This window comes from Silene latifolia, chromosome 10 (assembly GCF_048544455.1).
Source record: "Silene latifolia isolate original U9 population chromosome 10, ASM4854445v1, whole genome shotgun sequence".
Classification (NCBI taxonomy): domain Eukaryota; kingdom Viridiplantae; phylum Streptophyta; class Magnoliopsida; order Caryophyllales; family Caryophyllaceae; genus Silene; species Silene latifolia.
Genome location: NC_133535.1, coordinates 55062973 through 55088586, shown reverse-complemented (window position 1 = coordinate 55088586; position 25614 = coordinate 55062973).

The window sequence follows — 25614 nt, the reverse complement described above, 5'->3', positions numbered from 1 at the left end:
TTCCGACTCAACCTATATGCCAAAATAAACGTGAATATTTTTTGTCAGTTTTGAAATTTTTCAATTTTTATGAGATTTTTTGATTTTTATTAAAATAAACAACAATGCATACTGAAATTAAATGTGATAACGGAAATGCAATAAAAACAAGATGCAGACACAGATATGGATGCATAACCTCCCCAAACCAAACCGTACAATGCCCTCATTGTACCAGGAAATAGGGAAAGGAAATGCAAACTAAAAAGGAGAGAGTGGAGATGCGGAAAACTCACAAGACGTCATATAGAGGGACCTCCCCAAACCGACCATGAACATGGGAGGTCAAGGAAAGTCAAACAGTAGCTCCATAGACGGGAAACAGCAGCAGGGAGTCAAAACTACTCGATCGAGCACTTGGAACAGCTCGATCGAGTGAACTGGTCCATTGGAAGGACTCGATCGAGCAGAAAACCACTCGATCGAGTAAGCATGATTTTGGTTTTGGTCGATCGAGGACAATTCTCACTCGATCGAGTGAAAACTGCCCCAAAAAGTGCTTGATCGAGCTGAAAACCACTCGATCGAGTACTTAGACCTGCAAAACACGCAATTCAAAGCTAGAAAAGCATAAGGAGTTCGTAAAACAGCGTATAAAGTTCAACAATAAGCTAAGGAAAAATAAAATGTTCAACAAAAGTACAACAAAACAGTCCGGGCTGCCTCCCGGTAGCGCTAGTTTCAGATAGGTCCCAGCTCGACCTTCTTCCAGATCATCCAAAAGCACAAATCATCGGCCTACTACTAGGCCACTAACTTGACGCGGTAGCTTCAGCAATCGTCAAGCGGATATCCGGCCTCCACAGCTTGGCAATGTAAGAACAAAGAGACTTCCCACAAAGATCCAGGGTCCCAATCTATCACCTCATCACGCAGCTTTTTCCTAGACGGTGTGGCTTCATCAACACCTCCTCCTGGGTCGTCTATCCAGGCAGTTCTAGACTTCATGCTAAGAGCACCCATCTCACCTCCCGGGTCTTTAAACTCGTCAAGACCTGTAGAAAGAGAAACAAAGACACGTTCCTCCATTCGCTCCCGAATGGGGCGGAGGTGTTACAACAAAGAACGACAATATGTGACTCAAAAACGACTCGGACGGAATGTCAACGGAGTCTACAAGAGGAATATCAATGCAAGGTATGATAGGTATGGATTCCCTAGGGTCATCGGACTTAGTAAAAACCAAGTCCTCTCCTCCGGCACGAAAGGTAAGTGTCCGAACCCCGACATCAATAATTGCGCCAAAGTAGATGCACAAAAATGGTCGTCCCAAAATAATGGGAACATTGCGGTCTTCGGGTATGTTTAAGACAATGAAATCTGCGGGAATATAGAAATTCCCGACCCTAGCAGGTACGTCATGTAAAGCTCCTTTGACCCGTACATAAGAGTAATCAGCCAACTGTATAGTCGTTCTAGCGCGCGTAAACTTAGTCAATCTCAATTTCAACGCCAACGACAAAGGTAAAATGTTGACACTAGAATCGAGGTCACATAAAGCATTATCAAACGAATGGGTCCCTATAGAACACGGAGTAGGAAAACGACTTGGACCAGACATATTAGGGGGGTCCTATTCGAAGAAGTGTGTGCTACACTCTTCAGTCATAGCTACATTCATTATCGTCTCACCAGCATCCCTCTCAGACCAATCAATTTGAGAAATAAAATTAGCATAAGTAGGTACCTGAGTGATCATCTCGTCGTAGTGAGCAGCGACATTGAGAGCCCGTATGCGGTCCAGAAATCTACGGTGTGGCAGCAATCGTTGTGGATACGGGACTGACCGAACAGTAATATTACTTGATCGAGCAATTTCCTCATCATCTATAATCGGTTGAGGATCAGTGAGTAGCTGAATGAGCATTTCTTCCTCAAGAGTCCTCGATCGAGTATTTACATCCTCTCGATCGAGGGTTACAGCATCAGTTCTGCTCGATTGAACAGTGGCAATAGCTCGATCAACTGGCCTGTCCTCCAACCTATTCGATCGAGTACTGTGAGTTACTCGATCGAATTAATCACCCAACGGAGCTCTTAAATCAGCGTGCATATCAGTACTGTGGGCTGCGTGAACAGTACCAGTGAAACTCGAGTCATCAACATTAGCAATAATAGGCGATTCGGGCACTTCATAAGACGGAATGATGTCGGTGTTGATAGCATACACCGTCTCATATTGCTCTTGGGTTTGCTCGACAGCTAGTTGGTTCACCCAAGCCTCTAGCTTCTGTATACGGATGGAAAATTCCTCACCAAGTGCCCTTATCATTGACTTAACTTTTTCAGCCTCATCATTCCGAGCAAGTGGGGGAATTGGTTGCGGTGAGAAGGAATAACAAGGCGGTGGGTAGCCTTGTTGCAGCAACGGTTGTGGTCTAGGCCTCAGTGGAGGAGCAGCATCATAGTGATTACCACAACCCCAAGATTCTTTCCTCTCCCCATTAGTAGATCTTTCAGTTTGAGCTTCAAACTGAGCAATAAGTCGAGAGACGGACGTCATCTTGGCAAAAGGGTCGAAGGTACTCAAGCCTTCCCTTCGACAATCTCCTTCTAAAATCTGTCTAATAGACCTGTAAGACCTATCAAAACAGCACTAAAGAAAAAGATAAGAACGGCCTCAAGGTACTCAGTCTTCCCTTGAGGCGAAAAACAGAACAAAATTAAAACAGATAAAAAGCGTCGCCTCCCAAGCAACGGCGGCGCCAAAATTTGATACGGTCGTTATGTACCAAAAATAAATACCTAAGTTACAACTAATGAAGCTAGCAAAGCAAGTAGGGTCGATCTCCACGGGGAGGCTAAGTTGCTAAATATCCGTCTAATTTGGTCATCGGATGTCACGGTGTGGGGGTTTTGAAAGTGATATTCTAAACTAAAGAGAATAAGGAAGAGGGGAATAAAAAAAAAGGGAGAAAACAGATAAAGAGGAGCAGCTAAGACAGACGGTTCACCATAATCATCCGGTCAAGTAATCTAGGTCTCAGGTCAATGCAAATACGGTCTAAGGGGTAACGAATGTCACCTTTCGGTCCTTAATTCACCCTAAAGTGTAACGACTTAACTTTCGCCCCTCACCGCAATACCCTATTGTTCGCTACTAGTCTTGCCTCTTCTAACCTTTCGGTCCAGGTCGAGGATCACTAAGAATTATAGGTCTAATTGTGTCGACTCAATCAGACGGATACAATTAACTGCAGCATTTAACCAACAAAGACAATACCAGCATTAACCCAATAAATCAATTACTCTCCCTTCATAATTATGGATCCCCTATAGTCTTAGCATAAGGGAATTAGCTACTCATATTACTAATTAAACTAACAGCAATTAATTTCCCAGCAGTAAACATAATGAAATAACAATAAATTGCGATAAGGAAAATTAGGGCAGAAATTAATTGTAACGAAAGCGAAGAATTAAAGCAATAAAGGATTAATTATTATTAAAGGAAGAGAACGAAATTACAATCCAAGCGAATCCGGCGTAAAGAACACAAAATCCGAGTGAAAATAATCCCGAAATAAAGTAACAGTGAAGAGGAACAAGGCAACGTACTAAAGTTTACAGTAGAATGTTTGATAATATAAAGGATGATCCTAATAAACCTAGTAAATCATGCTTAAATAGCAAAGCAAAAGAGTTTAGCGAAATAAAATATCACGCGGCTAATTAAAGCCCAAACCCGTCAAGAATTGTTGCTCGATCGATCATATAGTCTCTCGATCGAGTGATATTCCTTAGCATTCCCCTCGATCGAGAACAATTCCTCTCGATCGAAGAATTCTTTCCCTTTAATCACTCGATCGAGAAGAAGTAGCTCTCGATCGAGCAAAGGGGCTCTCGATCGAATAGAAATAGTTCTCGATCGAGCACTTCTCAGCGCGTAATTCCTGCTTCGCGCACTGAACTTAAAACGGCTGCCATTTCTTCGTTACTTGGGCAAATAGGGTAATTCCTGTGGCGTTGGAAAGCTAAGAGGACAATCTTTCATCTCCAATTGGAATCACCTGAATATAAGTTGTAGAACTCGAGATATGGCTCTTCAAAGTAGGTACTAGCAATTTGAAGTTCTTCCTTTGCTCGCCTAGCTATCTTTCTTCTTTGCGCATCTCAAAATAGCTACATTCCCGCTCCAAATTCACTCTTCCTCCAAATGCATGCTAAAAGGACGGTAAAAGGCTTGATTTCACTACTTTCCGGTTCATTCCTGCAATTAGGACAAAACAAACCAAAGTAGCATATTCGGGGCATTTCGTAGCATAAAACCACGATAAAAGCATAGAAATACGTGCATTAAATAGGCTAAAAAGACTATATAAAATGCACGTATCAGTCTTCATGAGGAATAGGGGAAGGACGTTCTTCTTCATGATAGGGTATCTCAAATGTCTCAAGGATAGGCTCCTCAAGCAAGGTGATATTACGAGTCCATCCTTTAGGCTCATCATCATTGTTGCTATTTTCATACGAATCATAAATGGGGGCTTCATTTAACTCTTTCTCCAATGTCTTAACATTCACTTCAAAGGACACGCCCTCATACTCACAAAGGCTAAGAGTACTTGGCTTACTCAACCACATGTCTTCCTCATCGAACACAACACTCTCATAGTCACAAGAGCTCAAAGAGATTGGCTCTTCCCATTCTTCGCTTTTCATGTCAAAAGTTACTACTTCAAATTCGCATTCATGCTCAATGTCCAAAGAACGGTGGGGAGTGATTGCTTGGGATTCTTTCAATTGGGCAATTTGAATCTCCAATTCCTCACCTTGGGCAACAATGCCTTAAAGAACATTATCCCTCTTTTGGCTCTCCTCTAGCATTTGTTTGAAGAAGTTTTGTTGATCTCCCATCATTTGGAGAATCACATTTTGAATGGGTTCATTTTCTTGTTGTGGGTAAGTGTGAAAGTGGTTGTATCGTGGCAATTGAAACTCATTATGAAATGGGTATTGAGTGGGTGGTTGTTATGGATATTGGATGTGAGTGTTTTGGTTGGAAAATTTGGGGTAGTAGTTAGGATTTTCATTGAATGAGTAGTAAGGTAGGTTTGTGTTGACTTGCTCCTCAAACTCCCCATACCCATAGTCATACTCAAAAGATCCACCACATACTCCATATGTCAAGTCTTGAGCTATCATAGCTAAGACAAGGAAGCAACTACAAGCATGGAAACTAAACAAAAACGGTAAGAACAATCCTTGAGGAACAGGTTCCTCAAGGTGAAAGCACAATTAAAATAGACAAACAAGTAAGAAATTAATCACATAGCACCATTCCCGGCAACGGCGCCATTTTGATGGGTGATGTCGTCGGGTCACATCCAATCAAACCTATTTTATAATACTCAACAAACAACTAGTTAGTGGTAAGTCGAGGTCGATCCATGGGACGGTGTGCTTTGGGTTCTGTGTCTATCTATCTCAATTTATGCTAGTGTCACAATTTGTTTGGGTTTGTAGTTGTGTTCTAGACTAATGCAAATAATATAGTAAAACAAGCAATAAAAGGAAGGATGTAAGCAAATGATTAAAAGTGCTAGGATATCATGGGGTCATAGGGGATTCATGGTGTTGATCATACAAACATGTTTACAATTATAAGCAAGCAATTAATGTTATAGAGGAAACGAGTTGGTTTATGTCTTACGGTTCATAGGAAGATTTGGGTCCCGGAGCCGAATCGATTAGATTGTACAACACCTACAAATCGACTTACTTTCCTCCTATTCAACTTCTATGCATGGTCTAACAAGACTCGAGTTGGTTTATATCTTACAAGTCAAGTTGAGTAGATAAGAGATGGTTGTAAATGCAAGGATTCATAGGCTTAGCATTTCATCAAACATAACATGTGCATAAAGTTGACATCACAACAAGCAAGCAATTTAGTCATGTGAATATATTAGATTAAGCATGAATAAATCCCATGTTGGTTTCCCCTAGTTACCCACTAATCCTAGCTAAGGAAACTACTCACTCATTATCATAGGAAACATGTCATTAATGGTGTCAATCATCACAACAAGTATAAACATGATAATAGAATGAAGAAATGAACAATAAATATTAAAGAGTAAAGGAATTATACCAAACTTGAGATGATCCAAATGATAAAGCAAAGAATAAGAGAAGAACTTGATTGATTGATGAAGAGTTGTCAATTCTCCAATAATAACCCAATAATATTCAATTACCCAAAAGTAACAAACTTGAACAATAATTAAGGAGAGATTAATGTGAGATTTTTGAAAGATTAAAGAGTAGTCTATTCTAATCTACTCCTAATCTAATCTAAGAGGGATTCTTAATATGGAGGCTTAACCTAATCTAAGACTTCATCCAAAAAGCTCTTAATGATTATTTACAAGTGAGGTATTTATAGTAGAGCTTCATTAGGTTAACTAAGGCTAAATTAGTAATTACATCTTTGAGTTTAGAGCAGGGAAACGCTAGTCTTTTTGGAAGGATGAGCATCTCGGCGGGAAAATGTCGCGGTCCGTCCATCCAGGGAGAGAAGACGCTCGGATTCATGAGGTGGTGCACGGGCGTCTTCATGGGAAGCCGCTCGGATTCTTTGGAGGAATCCATGCGTCTTTGTTGCTTGGACGCACGGGTTGTCACTTCGGGACGGGCGTCTTCTGTGTAAGCCGCTCGTCTTCTATGACAGAATCCTTTTTCTTCACTTTCTTTTTATTCTTGTAGGATTGGTCTTTAGTTCTCGCTTCCTCTTCATACTAGTCCATCAAACATCGTCAAATAACTTCCGAATACGCACGAAAGACGGGAATTTCTGCCTTATTATCTTCTTTCCTACAAAACATACGAAATGCACTAGGAAAGCAAAATAGAAAGCATTTGACGGATAAAATGGCCATAGAATGTTATAATAGTATGCAAAATAGGATCAATTAGGGGACTAAATATGCTCAAATAATGGTCACATCAGTTACTCTCTAGTCGGGGAAACCACTCTTGATAATGATCGCTTGTAAAATACGACCTTTGTGAATACGGATTTGAAAATTGTTTTACATTGAGTGGGAGAAATTTTAGGATATGAGAATCGGTTATCGCACATACACTTGTGAGGACAAGTGGGAGTTTTTTGGAGCTTGTGTCCTCCACAAATTAGTGTGATAACATTTGTAAATCTCTTACAGGTTCACAAGGGTATACTTCGTATTTAATCTGTTGATTAAGGATTACCTAATAACGGTTGGCTTGCTCGAAAGTTTGACGTTATTATCATACAGATGGCGGTGATCAACTGGTCCCTAAAGGTCACACCTAAAGGATGTGTTTGAGAGATGTGGTTATGGAAATGTAATCATATTAATGTCTTATATGACTAAATAGTTAGTCAATGTGTTGATGAGACGATTATTTAATGCCGATTAAATAATATTAGCTGAGACGAATTAACTGTCAATTCGTAAATTGAATATAATAAGTTATATTTAATTAATGTATATGATGTAAGTGAAGGAAATGTATATTCATGTACATATTAACATACTCATATATGTCTAATTAATTTGTCATAAAATTAAAACGGATTTTATGCATGCAAACATTAATAAAAGAGAAGAGAAATAATGTCCTTACATTGTAGTATTTCGGTTTAGAGGGCACAAAAGAGATCACCTTTCTCTCTTGTTCTTGAGCTTATCCTTATGGAAGAACAAAGATCTAAGTATAAGATCTCTCCCTATGTATTATACCCAAGGCTTCTCTTAATTTGATTAATATTACAAATACTAGTATAATATTAATCTTATGAAAATGAACCAAAAATTATTTGGTTTTATGCTCCTAAAACCGGGTGGGAGAGGAGAGATTATGGAGGATTTTTCTCTTTCTAAAACTCTTATTTTAGATGAATAAGAATAATAATTCACTAGTTTTTCTCTAAGTGAATAATAGGTAAAATAAGAAGAAAAATCACTAGGATTTTTCTCTTCCCAAAACCGGTGGGAGTGGAGAAGAAGGAGAGCCAATGCATGCCCATATTTGTCTTCACAAGATGAATAGGGTTGCATGGCTATTATAGCTTTTTCATCATTGTGTTTTCCATTTTAAATATTAACATAATGTTAGCCTAAAGCTCCTCCATTATTTCGGCATTTTGACATAATATGGATTCCATATTATTTTGTCAATTGTCAATATGTCACATGTCATGTGTGACATAAATTTGTTATGTATTTTTAACACATTAAAAATCAACGTATTAATAAAAATACGTCACATACAAAAATCGACTTAGTAATTTCATAATTACTTGTGCCAAAATATTTTACCAATTTATAAATCGTATTTATAATAATTCATTCAAATCCAATTGTCACATTAAACAATTTATTTTATCCGAGTAATTATACGGTTTAATTACTCGACCGTATCTTATTTAATCACATTTCAATATGATACGTAAATTTTACTTCCAAAATCGTCCGTCAATTTTCAAGTAATTTAATTAACTCGCAACATTATACGATTAATTAAATGATCAATTAAGAGTATTGCCCTTTAGGTATGACCTAGGGGGTCAACTGATCACCACCGTCACACGACAGTAATGTCAAACTCTAGTCAGCCAATCATTACCGATATATGTTGACCGGTTGTGATAACAATATTACTTCCCAATTGTATTCTTAAAATGAGATTTAATAATGATATTTAAATCACGTGATCGCACTATTGTTGAGGACACATTTCCCAACAATCTCCCACTTGTCCTCGACAAGTGTGCGTCACCAATTCTCTTGTCCTATTACTATCTCCCACTCAATGCAAGGTGTCTTTCGGTCGTACTTGCAAGTGATCATATCGAGAGTGGTTTCCTCGATCCGGAGAATAAGCGATTGACCGGATTTATCCCACGGATGCCATCCGAGCGTGGCCACGCATTTCATTCATTACTCCTCGAGTGGCCCCGAGATATTGTTATAACCCTGACAAGGGGTGGACAATTCCTATCGCACTCATTCCTTCGACTAGCCACAACCATCATAACCCAAAATATGCCCATTTGACCCCATTTACGAAGGTCGTAGTAACACAAATCAAAGTTAATCAAACTGTGCCATCTTAGGTGAATAGTCTTTAGTCAAAAGAATCGACTCATTTGAATACTATAGTAGCTCTCGCCACGACCAGGCTATATAAATTTGCCAGAACTCTATAAGCGGTCATTAGGCCCGACAAAATGTTTCCTTGATCGCCTATGTGATCGACTAGTCATCTCACATTTGTATGGCACTTGAACTTGCTATCAATCGCCTCACACTCTAGTCACTTCGAGACGTCACCTCATATAAGTAACTATGGGCAAAACAATGTTAATCCATGTTCACTTTAACGGGGTTCAATTGTCTCTACAACCCGTTTGGATGTAACAAAGTATAAATTAAGGATAAAAGACAAATGCGATTATGAACATGAACAAAAATAACACTTTTATTTCATTTCAAAATCTAACAAAAATTTGGTACACGTTTAAGTCCCATGGACGCAACATGCCCATCATGCTAAGCCTGCGATAAAGGCTTGGTGAGCGGATCGGCTATGTTGTCATCCGTCCCAACCTTACAAATCGCAATTTCCTTTCTTTCAATGAAATCTCTTATTACATGATACTTTCTAAGTACATGTCTAGATCTATTACTAGACTTTGGCTCCTTAGCTTGGAAGATCGTCCCACTATTATCACAATAGAGAGTGATGGGATCATCGGCGGTAGGTACTACTTTTAGACCTTCCGTGAATTGCTTGATCCACATAGCTTCCTTGGCGCCTTTCGACGATGTTTGCTATGTACTCGACCTCCGTTGTTGAATCCGCATGATTCTGACTTCCTTGAAGCTTCTCCACCTTACGGCACCACCGTTGAGCATAAACACGAAACCGACTTGTGATTTCATGTCATCTCTATCTGTTTGAAAACTTGAGTCCGTGTATCCTGTAACACGCAACTCGGTGTCTCCTCCAAACACAAGGATAGAGTCCTTAGTTCTTCTCAAGTACTTAAGGATGTTCTTGACAACAATCCAGTGACTCTCACCTGGATTTCCTTGATATCTACTCGTCATGCTCAAGGCATACGAGACGCGTCGGGGACGTGTGCATATCATGGCATACATGATTGATCCAACAACGGAAGCGTAAGGGATCAACTTCATGCGTTCAACATCATGGGGTTCGGAGGGACATTGAGTCCTGCTCAATATCGTTCCGGTTACCATAGGTACCAAACCCCTTTTGGATTTGTCCATGCTGAATCGTCGAAGAATCTTATCAACATAAGACTCTTGACTTAGTGCCAATATCCTCTTGGGTCTATCTCTATAGATCCGGATACCTAATATGCGTTGTGCCTCTCCTAAATCCTTCATTTGGAAGTGGTTACCTAACCACTTCTTAACAGTAGACAACATTGGAATATCATTTCCAATGAGTAGTATGTCATCGACATACAAGATTAGGAACACAACATTGCTCCCACTGAATTTCATGTATAAACATGGTTCCTCAACATTTCGAGTGAAACCATTTTCTTTTATAACATGATTGAATCGATGATTCCAACTTCTAGATGCTTGCTTAAGACCATATATGGATCTCTTAAGCTTGCACACTTTGTTAGGATTTTTAGAATCAACAAAACCTTCGGGTTGTATCATGTACACCTCCTCCTCTAAATGCCCATTTAGAAAAGCGGTTTTGACATCCATTTGCCATATTTCATAATCATGAAATGCGGCGATCGCTAACAAAATCCGTATGGATCTTAGCATGGCTACGGGGCGAAGGTCTCATCATAATGGAGACCTTGGACTTGGGTAAATCCTTTTGCCACTAGCCTAGCTTTGTAGACATCGTCATGTCCTTCTATGCCATTTTTGACCTTGAATATCCATTTGCATTGGAGGGGTCTTGCCCCTTTAGGCAAATCTACCAAGTCCCAAACTTGGTTTTCAAGCATAGAATCCATTTCGGATTTCATGGCTTCAAGCCATAAGGTGGAATTAGGACTAGAGATTGCGGCCTTGTAGGTGGCGGGCTCGTCACTTTCCATAAGTAACACATCGAGTGTTCCATCTTCTTCGATAAGTCCCACATATCGATCGGGATGGCGAATTACTCGGCCCGTCCTTCTTAGTGGAGGAGGTACAACCGCGTTAGACGACGAAGGAACATCTTCTTGCGTCTCTATCTCGGTTTGTGGCTCTTGAACTTCATCAAGTTCAAAATTTCTCCCACTCTGTCTTTTAGAAATAAATTCTCTTTCTAAGAAGACAGCCTCGCAAGACACAAACACTTTATGATCTTGAGGTTTGTAGAAGTAATACCCTCGAGAGGTCGAGGGATAACCTACAAAGATGCATTTTTCGGATCTTGGGGCTAGCTTGTTGTCGTTCTTAGTTTTGACGTAAGCATCACATCCCCAAATCTTCATATAGGATATATTTGGGATCTTACCCGTCCACATCTCACATGGAGTCTTTTCGGTGGACTTTGTGGGACTATTATTCAAAGATCGAATTGCGGTTTGTATCGCAAATCCCCAAAACGAGTTCGGTAACTCGGTTTGACTCATCATGGATCGAACCATATCTAGTAAGGTTCGATTTCTCCTTTCGGCAACACCATTAAGTTGAGGTGTTCCGGGTGGAGAAAGTTGTGATATAATACCACGACTTTTCAAGTGTGAATCAAATTCAAGGCTAAGGTATTCACCACCACGATCGGATCGTAGTGCCTTAATCCTTTTGTTCAATTGGTTCTCTACTTCGTTTTGGAATTCCTTGAATTTCTCAAATGCTTCACTCTTGTGTTTCATTAAATAGATATACCCATATCTACTTAAGTCATCGGTGAAGGTTATAAAGTAGTCATAATTACCACGAGCGGTGATGCTCATTGGTCCGCATACATCGGTGTGTATGAGTCCTAATAGCTCACTAGCTCGTGTCCCTTTACCACTAAAAGGATTACGAGTCATTTTGCCAAGTAGGCAATATTCGCATGTACCAAATGATTGATAATCAAATGGTGCAATCACATTAGTAGAAATTAATCTTTTGATGCGATTCTCGTTTATGTGACCTAATCGACAATGCCAAATGAACGCTTCACTTGGGTCACTTGTTTTGAGTTTCTTTGATTGTATGTTATAAATATCATTTGTTGGATTTGAGGTCTCTAAAATGTAAATGCCATTAATGGAAGAAGCTTGGCCAATAACCAAATCATTCCTAGAAATAGAGCAACGATTGTTCTTAATGACAAAACAAAAACCGTCCATGTCTAGCATGGCGATTGAAATAATGTTTTTAGAGAGCGTAGGAACATAAAAACAATTATGCAAATACAACTCAAAACCGTTTGGCAAAGCTAGAACATAAGTTCCTTTGGATTCGGCCGCTACCCGAGCTCCATTTCCAAGTCGAAGATCCACATCTCCCTTGCTAAGCTTCTCCACATCTCTTAAACCCTGTAAATGATTACAAAGGTGAGAACCACAACCGGTATCTAGTACCCATGTCGTAGTGGAAGTATAATTTATATCAATAACATAAATTTCTTTAGGAATTGTACCTTTTGGAGTAATGAGTCCTTCCCTTATATTTCGCAAATACATAGGGCAATTCCTAAGCCAATGTCCCATGCCATAGCAATAATGGCACTCATCATTAACTTGCTTGAAGTTTTTGACTTTCTTTGCTTTCTTCTTGAACCTCTTGCCCTTTGAAGCAAGAACTTGATTGCTAGAGCTCCCACTAGCTTTGGCATCTTTATCTTCAAGAGACAAAGACCCTATAGATCGTATGAGGTAGTCTTCCTGAGACGGACTCACACGAGGTCTAGTAGTAGTGGGTGGTTTAGAAGAAGTGATGAAATTTAGGTTTCCATCCGAACCTATCCCGAAATGAAGTTCTCTAGTTGTATCGAAATTATTGTTGGAGCATACGTCGTCAAGAACATGGTGATATGACTCAATAGTAATTGGTGCGGTAGCATTTGTTGGATTCATTGTAATGCACTACAAATATGGAGGAAAGGAAATATTAACATTTGTCTTTTTAAATCATACTTGCAAATTTAACAAGATATGAACATTTATATAGTGACCTCTACCCAACTATAATAAATGATTCCAAGACCCAAATTCATATCGACTTAGGCACGGTGGGGCCGATACATCCTTTATCAATATAACTCGGTGGATTAACGTTTAATCGATTCTACTTTTAGAATTCTTGGTCGATAATATTACATTAACAATTATCTATAGCCCAAAACACATCGACAAGGGCACGGTGGGGCCGATACATCCCTTATCAAATACTTTTGTTGAGTTCAATCCAAATTTCGAATAAATGTGTCCATGATCCAAACCCACATTAACTTGGGCACGGTGGGGCCGATACATCCCTCATCAACATGAATTCGGTGGATTAACATTCATCACCCACTTCCCCTACGTAACAAGGTTTGTACCCGGTGGGGCCGAGCGCACTCCCTCGCGAAATAGGTTTTCATGGTTTCTACTATTTGGTAAGGCTATGTCTCAATTGATAGTTTTAGCGAGAGGTCATGTCAAATTATTATCTATCACGTTTTAAGTGAACTAAAGCGGTGAACTACGATAATTATATTTGACACGGTCGATTAACTCGATAAAATAAGACAATGCATGTTTAGTTATGGCGATTTAGCGATGCATGTGACATAAAATAAAATGCAAGCATAAAGATAAATAAATCCTAGTATGGCCTTTCCTAAAATAGAAAAACTATTAATCTATTACATATTCGGAAACCAACTCCATTGGTCCCTTGAACTTCGGTTGTGGCACGCATCTCGAGGTAACACCGTCTTTATGTATCGCCATTCTTGAAGAAATCCGTCTTTTGGAAACTCCGGAATGAATAAAATTACATAATAAATTACATAATTTCCTATTATACATTTGTAACTAAAATAAAATAAATCTATTAAATTACAAAACGGTGATACGAGATCACAATAAAAATTACAACCGAATCGATATTCCCATACATTTCGGGAAATACCAATTAAAATCTAAGGCCATACTAAGTAAAATTACATAATTCAAAATTACATAAATTAAAATTATGACAATCATAAGGAAAAATGCAGCATTATAATATGTATGAACATGCTCAATTTTTATGCTAAATCGCCTTTTAATTAGCCAATATCGTATATTACTCGGTTTTTACGGATTTGCGTGATTTCAACATTTTATAATCACAAAAATACATAAACTCATATTTATGCATAAGTTAATTACCCTAACCTCTTAGGACTCAAAATATAGTCTTCACTAATAATTTTGACCATAATTAACTTTTATTTACAAAATTGTTCATAAATGGACCAAAATTACAAAAATAAGCTATTAAACTTCAAATAAATCACAAAATTTCAAATAAATTCAAAATTTGAAATTTAAATTCATGAACATTCTGGAAAAAATCCATGACACTCATAATGTTCAAAATCTTAGGTTAAAAATTTTGAAATTTTTACGAAAAACAATGTTGCGGTTTATCGATATTTAATAAAATAATCATAAAAACATGGAAAAATTATTTTCATTAACTTTTCAATTTTAGATCTGAAAAATACAATAAAATGCAACATTAGACGTTTTTCCTAAGTCATAGATTATGTTTTATTAATTTTACACTAATAATGTCACTATTTATGCTAATTTTTCTTCAAAAATTCATAAATCATGCTAAAAGACTTCTTTATAGCCAATTATTTTACACACATCTTGTAAAATTGCATGTGACAACATATAAATTTTCTATGACCAGATTCGAAATTTAACTCATATTAACCTATTTTTCTCTTAAATCCGAATTTAATAATGAAAAATTCATTTTTCGAGCATAACAAGTGCAAAAATTATGAAAATTTACAGGTTATCTCAAAATAATATATGTAACAACATATCCAAAAACCAAGTGAAAATTCGAAGTATAGCTATTTTTAGACCAAAAATGACATTTTTACTCATAAAATCACATTTAAATGCCATTATTATAAAATATGAACAATAAAAATCCGAAAAATTAACCAAAATATCCTAAAACATTTTAGGACCAGAAATATTAACATGCATGTAATAATTTCGTGATATATCATAATAACACAAATTTTACAAGTTTTATTTTGTTATTCATATAACTCGGAAAAACTTTTAACCAATTTGCATGCAAACAACCGTGGCTCTTGATACCGATTGAAGGAAATGTATATTCATGTACATATTAACATACTCATATATGTCTAATTAATTTGTCATAAAATTAAAACGGATTTTATGCATGCAAACATTAATAAAAGAGAAGAGAAATAATGTCCTTACATTGTAGTATTTCGGTTTAGAGGGCACAAAAGAGATCACCTTTCTCTCTTGTTCTTGAGCTTATCCTTATGGAAGAACAAAGATCTAAGTATAAGATCTCTCCCTATGTATTATACCCAAGGCTTCTCTTAATTTGATTAATATTACAAATACTAGTATAATATTAATCTTATGAAAATGAACCAAAAATTATTTGGTTTTATGCTCCTAAAACCGGGTGGGAGAGGAGAGATTATGGAGGATTTTTCTCTTTCTAAAACTCTTATTTTAGATGAATAAGAATAATAATTCACTAGTTTTTCTCTAAGTGAATAATAGGTAAAATAAGAAGAAAAATCACTAGGATTTTTCTCTTCCCAAAACCGGTGGGAGTGGAGAAGAAGGAGAGCCAATGCATGCCCATATTTGTCTTCACAAGATGAATAGGGTTGCATGGCTATTATAGCTTTTTCATCATTGTGTTTTCCATTTTAAATATTAACATAATGTTAGCCTAAAGCTCCTCCATTATTTCGGCATTTTGACATAATATGGATTCCATATTATTTTGTCAATTGTCAATATGTCACATGTCATGTGTGACATAAATTTGTTATGTATTTTTAACACATTAAAAATCAACGTATTAATAAAAATACGTCACATACAAAAATCGACTTAGTAATTTCATAATTACTTGTGCCAAAATATTTTACCAATTTATAAATCGTATTTATAATAATTCATTCAAATCCAATTGTCACATTAAACAATTTATTTTATCCGAGTAATTATACAGTTTAATTACTCAGACCGTATCTTATTTAATCACATTTCAATATGATACGTAAATTTTACTTCCAAAATCGTCCGTCAATTTTCAAGTAATTTAATTAACTCGCAACATTATACGATTAATTAAATGATCAATTAAGAGTATTGCCCTTTAGGTATGACCTAGGGGTCAATCGATCACCACCGTCACACGACAGTAATGGTCAAACTCTAGTCACCAATCATTACCGATATATGTTGACCAGTTGACAGTAACAATATTACTTCCCAATTGTATTCTTAAAATGAGATTTAATAATGATATTTAAATCACGTGATCGCACTATTGTTGAGGACACATTTCCCAACAGTAAGCTTGGACGAATTAATATGTTAATTCGTAATTAAATGTAATCGGTTATATTTAATCAACAAGATGAATGTGTCATAGTGGTAATAGTGAGGGTACTCAAACCAAGAGGTTATGGGATCGATCCTCACTATATGACAATTTATATTTAACACATTTTATACATTTTTGGAATAACCGAAAATAAGGATTTTAATCCTTATTATTTCGGTGGTTACGGGCCGAGAATTAAGTTGACAAATCTACCCTATTCACTAGCTACACGGTTAAAGGGTGATGGAAGGGGTAATTTTCTAACCTAATTTCTTTTTCCCAATTCTTGCCTCTCATCTCAACAAAACACAAAAAAACCCTAATTTTATAAAACAATTGAGGGATCGATTCTAGCAAAAGAACAAGGGCATATCTCATATCATATTGGGTGCAACTGATAGGAGAATATCATTGCGATATTGTTCATAGGCCATAAAATCTAGGACCGAAGGTTATTTCTTAATCCTTTACGTTTTGCTTATGCAATTTAGTTTTATGACTCGTAATCATCACTTTATAATTCGTTATAATCCTTAAATTTAAAGGGATGCATACAGATAAATCCCACATTAGGTTGTATAAATGTTAGTTGCATCATGGCATATAGTTGCATTTAGGAAAATTTTTGTGAAAGCATCTATTTGGGAAACTTGACAAGTGTATATAGGCCCTTGTAGATACTTTTTCTTCTTATGACTTTGCTTGTTAGAATACTTGTAAAACACCCTAGGATGTGTCATGCTAGTATCTTTTGACCCATGGATTAAGGCCTAGTTAAGAGTACCTTGTGGTGTGATAACTCCTTGGCTACCGTTTATTCCAAGGTGACCCTTTAAACCATACAACCACCATCCATTTTCTACCACATTTTGTCACTAAAAAGGGAATGTGCACAAAAATTATTCTAATTTGAGTTCAAGAAATGAAAAGAAAAGAAAAAGTTTGCAATTACATCAAAAGAAAATAGGAGTAACAAAAATGAAAACTCTTATGCTTCAAATATAAGCACCCTCACTACATGAGGTGACTTTGAAAATGTTCAAAAGAAAATGCAAAAGGTTGAAAGTTGTCAAGTATTGAAATGCCAAACATCAAAAGAAATGGCAAAGAAAATGTTCTCAAATGTCAAATGCCACAAATTGGGGGGAAAACAACAACAAAAGCAAACTCCCATATGAAACTCAAATACAAATGATCCCTTTATCCATCGAATCCACTTTTGTGCATGGTAGAGAGGGGACGACTCTTCTTCTTGTCTAGGTAAGAAGGGGAATTCCGCGATCCTCCAGTGTTTCTAACACCATAGGGAGTCTACTCTTGATGAAAGCATTTAACCATAGGGAGTCTACTCTTGACGAAAGCATTTATTGATATCCTTCTAGGCTTAGTAGTTTGAAGAAATCATATCTATAATGGAGTGTATACCCTTAGATTGCTTCCCTTGTAGATACTTTCCGCCACTTAGATGAGGAAAGTGGTTATTCATTTTTGTAGATGCATCCACTACTTGTTTTATGTGCTTTAATGATTGGATGTGTCGTCATTATGGCAAGACCCACCTTGCCTTGCAAGAAGGCATCCTACCTCATGGTTGTCTTGTTGTGAGTTGAAGGGGCGGAGTGAGACCCGCTAATTGTCTCAAATCGGCTATATTAGTAGGTTATTTTGAATAAGCGTCCTAGTTTTTGTCACCTCTTTACCCGGGACGAGCAAAGGTTCGGTCTGGGGATGTTTGATGTGACTCATATTTGAGCACATTTAGTACCCGAATTAGCCTCGTTCCTATGCTTTTTAGTACATAATTGGGTCATTTACTATCTTTAGTTTCCCACTTTGCATATTCTTTGAGGTCTTGTTCCCTTGGTAGGAGAGGAGTGCAAACCTTGCATTTACATGGCGAAACGGAGCTAAATTGATCGCACCTAATGACCAAGCATCAAGGGGAAACTAGATGGCCTATTTAGATAATGAAGTAGATTGGGCAATGACGAAAGGATCCTTGCATCCCCGGATTGATCCTCGCGGATTATGAAAGAAGAAAATAAGAAAAGCTGTCTGCCATGGGATCCGAGCGGATCACAGACGATCCGAGCGTCTCCCTTCACCACAATCCGAGCGTCCCGTGCTGAAGACGCTCGTCCTGAAGCAAGTTGATCTGAGTGTCTCCCCTGACAATCCGCTCGGATCTTACTACAGGGAACCCGTGCCTATGCTGAAGACGCTCGTCCCGTGCCAAGACTAGAAAAACGGAGATGCTCATCTCCTTGGAGAGGAGCATTTCCTCAACTTTTCTTAAGGACTTAATAGTCATTTAAGCCCTTAGTAACCCTAATTTATGTACCTAATCTTTAGTATAAATACCCCATTTTACTACTTAGATTAGCATGCTCTCTTAATACTTCCTTAATCAAGTTCTAATCATTCCTTAATCTTGTAATCAACTTCTTAATCTAGTCTTAATACAAATCTCAATACTTAATCTTTCCTTAATTTCTTTATTGTTCTTCATTTATTTTGGGTAATTAGAAGATTATCTGAGTTTATTGGGAGATTGACAACCTTCCATAAATCATCAAGTACTTCTATTATTCTTTGCATTATTATTTTAGAATCTCCATAGGTATAATTCTCTTAACCCTTGCTTTAATTATTGTTAATCATTTTCATTCATTCATCATGTTTTGCCTTGTTAATGTGATTGACAACCTTTTTAGAATGTTAAGTTGATCATGAGTGAGTAGTTTCCTTAGCTAGGGTTAATGGGTAATTAGTGGAAACCAACATGGGGATTGATTCATGCTTAATATAATATGTTATCATAATTAATTTGCTTGCTTGTTGTGATTCCAACTTATGCACATGTTATGTTTGATGAAATGCGAGCCTATGAATCCTTGCATTTTTTACCCATCACTTATCTTTTCAATGAGACTTGTAAGACATAAACCAACTCGAGTCTCATTAGACAATGCACATAGTTTGATAGGAAGGATTAAGTCGACTTGTAGGTGTTGTACAATCTAATTGATTCGGCTTCGGGACCCAAAGCTTCTTAGGGATTGTAAGATATACACTAATTCGATCCCATCACAACAATAATTGCTTGCTTATAATTTGAGAACATGTTTGTATGATCAACTCCCATGTATTCCCCTATGAACCCATGATACCCTAGTGCTTTTAATCAATTGTTTACACCTTCATTTTATCTACCTTGCTTTGTTTTTATTGTTGATTAGTTTTAATTGATCTCCTATCTGAACCCCAAATTGTGACACCCTAAGACACTACCATTTACAATTGAAAATCCTACATCAATACCCGTCCCCTTGGGATCCAACCTTTACTTGCCTCTTTACTAAGAGTAGTTGGTAAAGTTATAAATATTGTTTTGGTTGGGTAACTATTGACGACGAGTTTTAAGCCTTCGAACCAGTTTCGTTTACGAAATGGTGATCACGTATGGTACAAGCATTTATATAGGGATTATAATGGTATTCTTAGTGCATTTAGAAGGGTTTTGATTTAAAAGGGTGGGTTGTCATACCGAGAGATCAAACCCGGGTCTGTGGAGAGGCCCGTGTCAAACATGAGTAAGGCCGGTTCCTAGTCCATTTCCTCGAGTAGTGAAAGACCTTGATACAAACATGAATAAGCATCGTGGTATGGTTGACGTCAATCGCTATCCATCCTTAGGCCCATATAAGAATTTGGACCGTCCAGACGGGACGATTGGTTGAATGGGTTGGGTTAGGCCTAGGAAGGCCGAATAAAACGATCTAAGAAGATCGAGTAATGAAAACCGATAACTGTCTCATATAAAATATTCCCTAACCTTGTTCAAGTTTCACCCTTGGCAACACGTAAGTGTATTACTCCCAGCGGAGTCGCCAAACTGTGAACAACGGGGCCCACAGGGGTCGCTCGGGAACAAGCGTTTGCATTTGTGGAGTCGCCACCATTTTTTATGGGAAATTGGAAGCGTTCGAATACCTTGTGTCATGCCAAGACACCAAGTAATGTCATGAACACTAATAACTCGTTACCCTTAGCATTCTATGTCTAGAATGACTCTCGTGGATGCCAATGAACACGAATGTTCACAGAGATCTGGAGTAAGGGGTGAGGGTACGTATTGGGAAGTCCTTTTAATGAAAACCTAATCCCGCCCGCCTCGATAGCGACCTCTAATCATGATTAGGGAAATCGTCTGTACTTTATATGCATGCAATACAACAAACAACGTTTTCAACCTAACATGCGAGAATTAACTAAGTCGGTTAACACATAATTAGACAAACAATTATGTCGAATTAGGGTTTAGATTAATTACATGTGAGAACAAGTAAATAAATCATCCAATACGATAAAAGTAAATAAATCATCCAATACGATAAAATAATTACAATAAATGAAATTACAATAAATTACAATGGGTTTAGTCGATTTACGTCAAAATACAATTAAAACGGATGATTTGAGGAAGAGAAAGGAAAAATAAATTAGGTTAGAAAAATAAACAGATTAGGAACGATAATACGAATAATAGTCGATTAATACGTAAACTAATCGAATTAGGTCAAGGGAAGAACAGAAGTTCAGAGACAGAACTCAACCCGGAACAGGCGCAGCAATGCTGTGTCTCTTTGAAGAGGCGCAGTGGTCACTACGTCTGTAAGGTAATTTAACATATTATTTACATGTGAATTGGGTCGTAAAAGCGATAAACATGAATTAAAACTAATTAAAACAAATTAGGATTACAAATCAATTAAGGTTATTTAACGAATTAGACAAACGCGATAAACTAACGGAAGCATATACAAAAGTCGAATTCCAGAGACTTGATATGAACAAATCGAATATCCAAAACTCGGGTTTGATTTAATGACAAAAACCCGCAAATATTGATTATAAGGGATTTAGGTCGGGATTAAAGTGATATTTATTAATTAATAGTGAAATAGAACTCGTATTAGAATTATTAGGCATAAAATAAAAGAAGAAAACGAGAAAAGGCGGAACCAACAACGAACAAAGGAAGAAGAAGAAAAACAGGAACTGCGGCAACCTCAGGAGGAGGCGAAACAGATACTGCGATTCTTCGAAGAGGCGCAGCAGTTGCTACGTTTCTACTCGACGTTCGCCTGCCCTTGATTCGTAAAATAGTTTAACAAAAGAGTTTTAGAAATCGGTTTTAAGTATACTTTTGACGTAAATCTTACATTAATTAGTACAAAAATAAAATACAATAATAAAAGATAGGATTTACATCCTCAGACTTGCATGTTTGATGAAACGAGATTAACTAAGTTAACGTTTAGTGATTGCTCGACTCGAATGTATGAAGAAAGTGCCCTCGTTAGAGGATTTAGATTAAATTGATTGATTAATTAATTGAGGTGGAGTTGGTCAAATTGGTCGGTCATGCAACGTGACTGGTACTCAGAAGGATCCGAGCTTACGTGGTCGATTTGATCAAGCACGTAGACGTCAATAAGCTTAGAGCATGGTCTTAGAATGCAAAGGGAGAAAAGAAGGGCGGACACTCGCGTGAAAAATATGTGAGGCCAAAGCATCTATTTATACTAAACAAATGGAGGAATTAGGGTTAAGGTAAAACTTTGGAAACAAATCTCGAAAAGATTTGAAAATATGCAGAAAAGAGCTGGGGAAGAGGTGCAACAGCTGCTGCGATCCTTCCAAGAGGCGCAGCAGTTGCTGCGTCCTTTCCCCGGAGGTTTCCTCCTACGGAAGAAAGATTTTCCGCGTTTCTTTTATGGAATTGTGGTAGATCTCGACTTCCTTATTCTTTATCATAAAATTTCGGGATATATTTTGCCAAAAGATTAAAAATTGATTTTATGGAATAAATATCTGGAACATTCTAGAACATTCCGACTCGGCATTTTAAAACGGTTATTAGAAAATGAAGCGGTTTCGACCTGGACTCCAAATGAATTCTAATTACTGTCAAAACGACCGTATTAGCGCGTAGATGACAACCAAGGGGTAGACACAAGTAGTTGTGCTATCACTTGACGATAAACTTACGAAGTGTCATAAATCGTTTCGCGTACCAAGCATGCGGCCCAATCATCACCGGGTGTTTGGCAGGAGGTGCAGAAATGAGGTATCTACAGCTGCCTGCTTGCTTTTTGTTGGTGCTGCTTGTAGCCTAGGTATTTAATTCTTCTCATTTATTCCTTTGTTTGTATAATTATTTCTTGCAAATTTGGAGATTAGGTGAATACTATAGGTTGGACTTATTAGGTCCTTAGCATTTCATAAGTAATGTTAGAATTTTATCTCACTCGACATGTCTTCCCTTCCCTTTTTGTGAAAATATATAATCAGCTACTTGAGTTCATTCGAGGGAGTTCATTCATAATCCAACTTAACGAAATAGTATATTATTTTTATTGTATCTTAGCTATGGACTATAATCTTTTGTGACTATTGTTAATATTATTTTATGTTTGTTAGCTTAAGTCTAGACAATGCAAGGACTATGATGCTTAACTCTTGTGGCCTCTGTAATTGTAGGAGGAAAGCATCACAAATTTAAGCGAGGATAAAAGAACGTAACCGATGAAGTTATTGCCTAGTAAGATTCATTATCAGCTTTTTAGAGATACAAGTTTTCTTGTGTAAAATAATTGTCTTTTGGTCGATGTCATATTTTAGCTTCAATTACTCTCTGAACCGCTTCTATTATTGTTACCTCAAACTGAAGTGACATCTCTTCTTATATGTTCTGGCATCAGAATAAAGCTTTATACTCTTTTATTAACACTTTGGAAATTGATAACTTATTGATATAGGTATACTTTTCTCTCTTGAATAGGATGGTTGCATCCTTTTATTTGCAGTAGTCTTCCTTTGGTCTTACCGTCAATGCCATAGATAAATTAATACGCTTTCTACTGTATGTGCAGCCTAAAAATTAGTTACTCCCTTTGTCCAGTTTATTTGTTTACTTTTTTAATATTTTGTGAGGGGTATATAATCAAAGGTACACAAATGATATTGGCGGAGGGAGTATCTACTTAGTTAAGTAAAGGAATTAGACTTTGCTAACCTTGATAGCCATGCATAATCTTTGGTATAAGTGGATGGTCATCAGATTGTTATCCCTTATGTGTCATGTTCATGTAGATGCTCTCATCCAAGGATCTTAACTTTGAAATTATGAATGATTATCAACCTCCTATGTTCCTGATCATCATTCTCTTTCTAGCTTAATAGTTTTATTATTTTAGGAGTCTAAGCCATGGCTGCTGAATGGTATGGGACTGGTTATCTAGGAGGTGTGGTCACAGGCTAAAGCATCAATTTAATATCGCTTCTACCATAAGATAATTGTGACTTATGAATCTTAAGTATGCCTTCTTATTGGTGACTTATATAGGATCTCAACTTTTTTAATGACAATGTGTCTATTATGCAGGTTCTATATGTGTGCTATAGGAGATGAGCGGATCTAGGATGTCAAGAGGTTAATGTGGGGGAGTCTTGCCTCTTCGGCCTTTTTTTTAAGATCAAGTTATGTTATAAATTGGTTTCTATTTTTGTTAATTTGTTAGTTGTCCAAATAATATAGGATAGATATTTTTGTAATTGACAGGGTTGATTGTATGAAGATATTTGTTGTTAATTATTAAATCACCTTGCATTTGAGATAATGTGTACGACTCCTCTTTGGCAACAATAGCTTAATATTTTATTTTTTTATAAATAAAATATTTATAGACATCGTATTTTTACAAAACTCCGATGTCTATGTTTTACAATAGACATCAGATTTTTTAGATATTTGATGTCTATGGTGTGAAATAGTCATCAGACTTTAAAAAAATCTGATGTCCCTGTGACGTATGGACATCAGATTTTTTTAAAAAATCCGATGTGTATTGGTCAAATAGACATCAGACTTAAGTCTGATGTCCATTGGTTTTATAAAGTATATCACTTAACTTAACATCGGGTGAGAGTCTGATGTCTATTACTAAAAAAGTCCGATGTCTATCAGATTTTTTGTAGTAGTGTGCACCACATGATGACACATGTGTTTTCCATATCCATTCTCATCTATCACTAACACTTCCGCTCATACGGAAGACCATATACACAATCATGCAAATGACCACTATGTCACACACACACATTCTAACCCAATTACACCTGTCATGCATATAACTTTCATCCAAGTCTCACTTTTACATAGCAAATGCACAAAATGTGGTCAAACACAAACAATTCATAAGGTCTCATTCTTATGGGGTCAACATGTCCATCCAACGCGAACCAACCATTAAAAATTGTGAACATAAGGGTATACACACAGTCAAGTTTAGTACTGACAAAAACAAGGGCCCAAGCAGACCACTCGGTCAAGTGTAGGAGGTCACTCGGCCGAGTAGTTGGCCACTCGGTCGAGTGCATAGTGCACTCGGTTGAGTGTCACCTGGGTATAACATTTCCATTCTCAAACCCATTTCCAAACTTTCCTATTCCATCACATAGATGCTAGTAAATCCCGATGATGACTTATATACCATTAAATAGCCGAATCAAACACTGCTATTAGCCTAATGGCCATCATTATTACACAATTAAGATGAAATATCCAAGGCATACTGCCAACACAAACATACTATTTCATCATCAACAGCTGCACCGTAGTGAGACACTCTAGTCACATTGGTAAACACAACACATTACACTATCTCATGGACACGGCCTAATCACTCATCACTCTCAAGGAATAATAACAACACCATCACTCACTTAGGCACTACAACAAATCACGATGTACACCGTGGGCGTTTCACAATAACGCTTGGGAGGCAATTTTACAAACAAAATCTATACTACCACTCTCAGGGTCGGAGTCCGGCACATCCACTTTCACATATCATGCCTATGTACTTAGGTTAACAGTTATATTATGTATCACAAATGATCAAATGCCTCATTATAAGATTGAACCCTCAAGCATCAC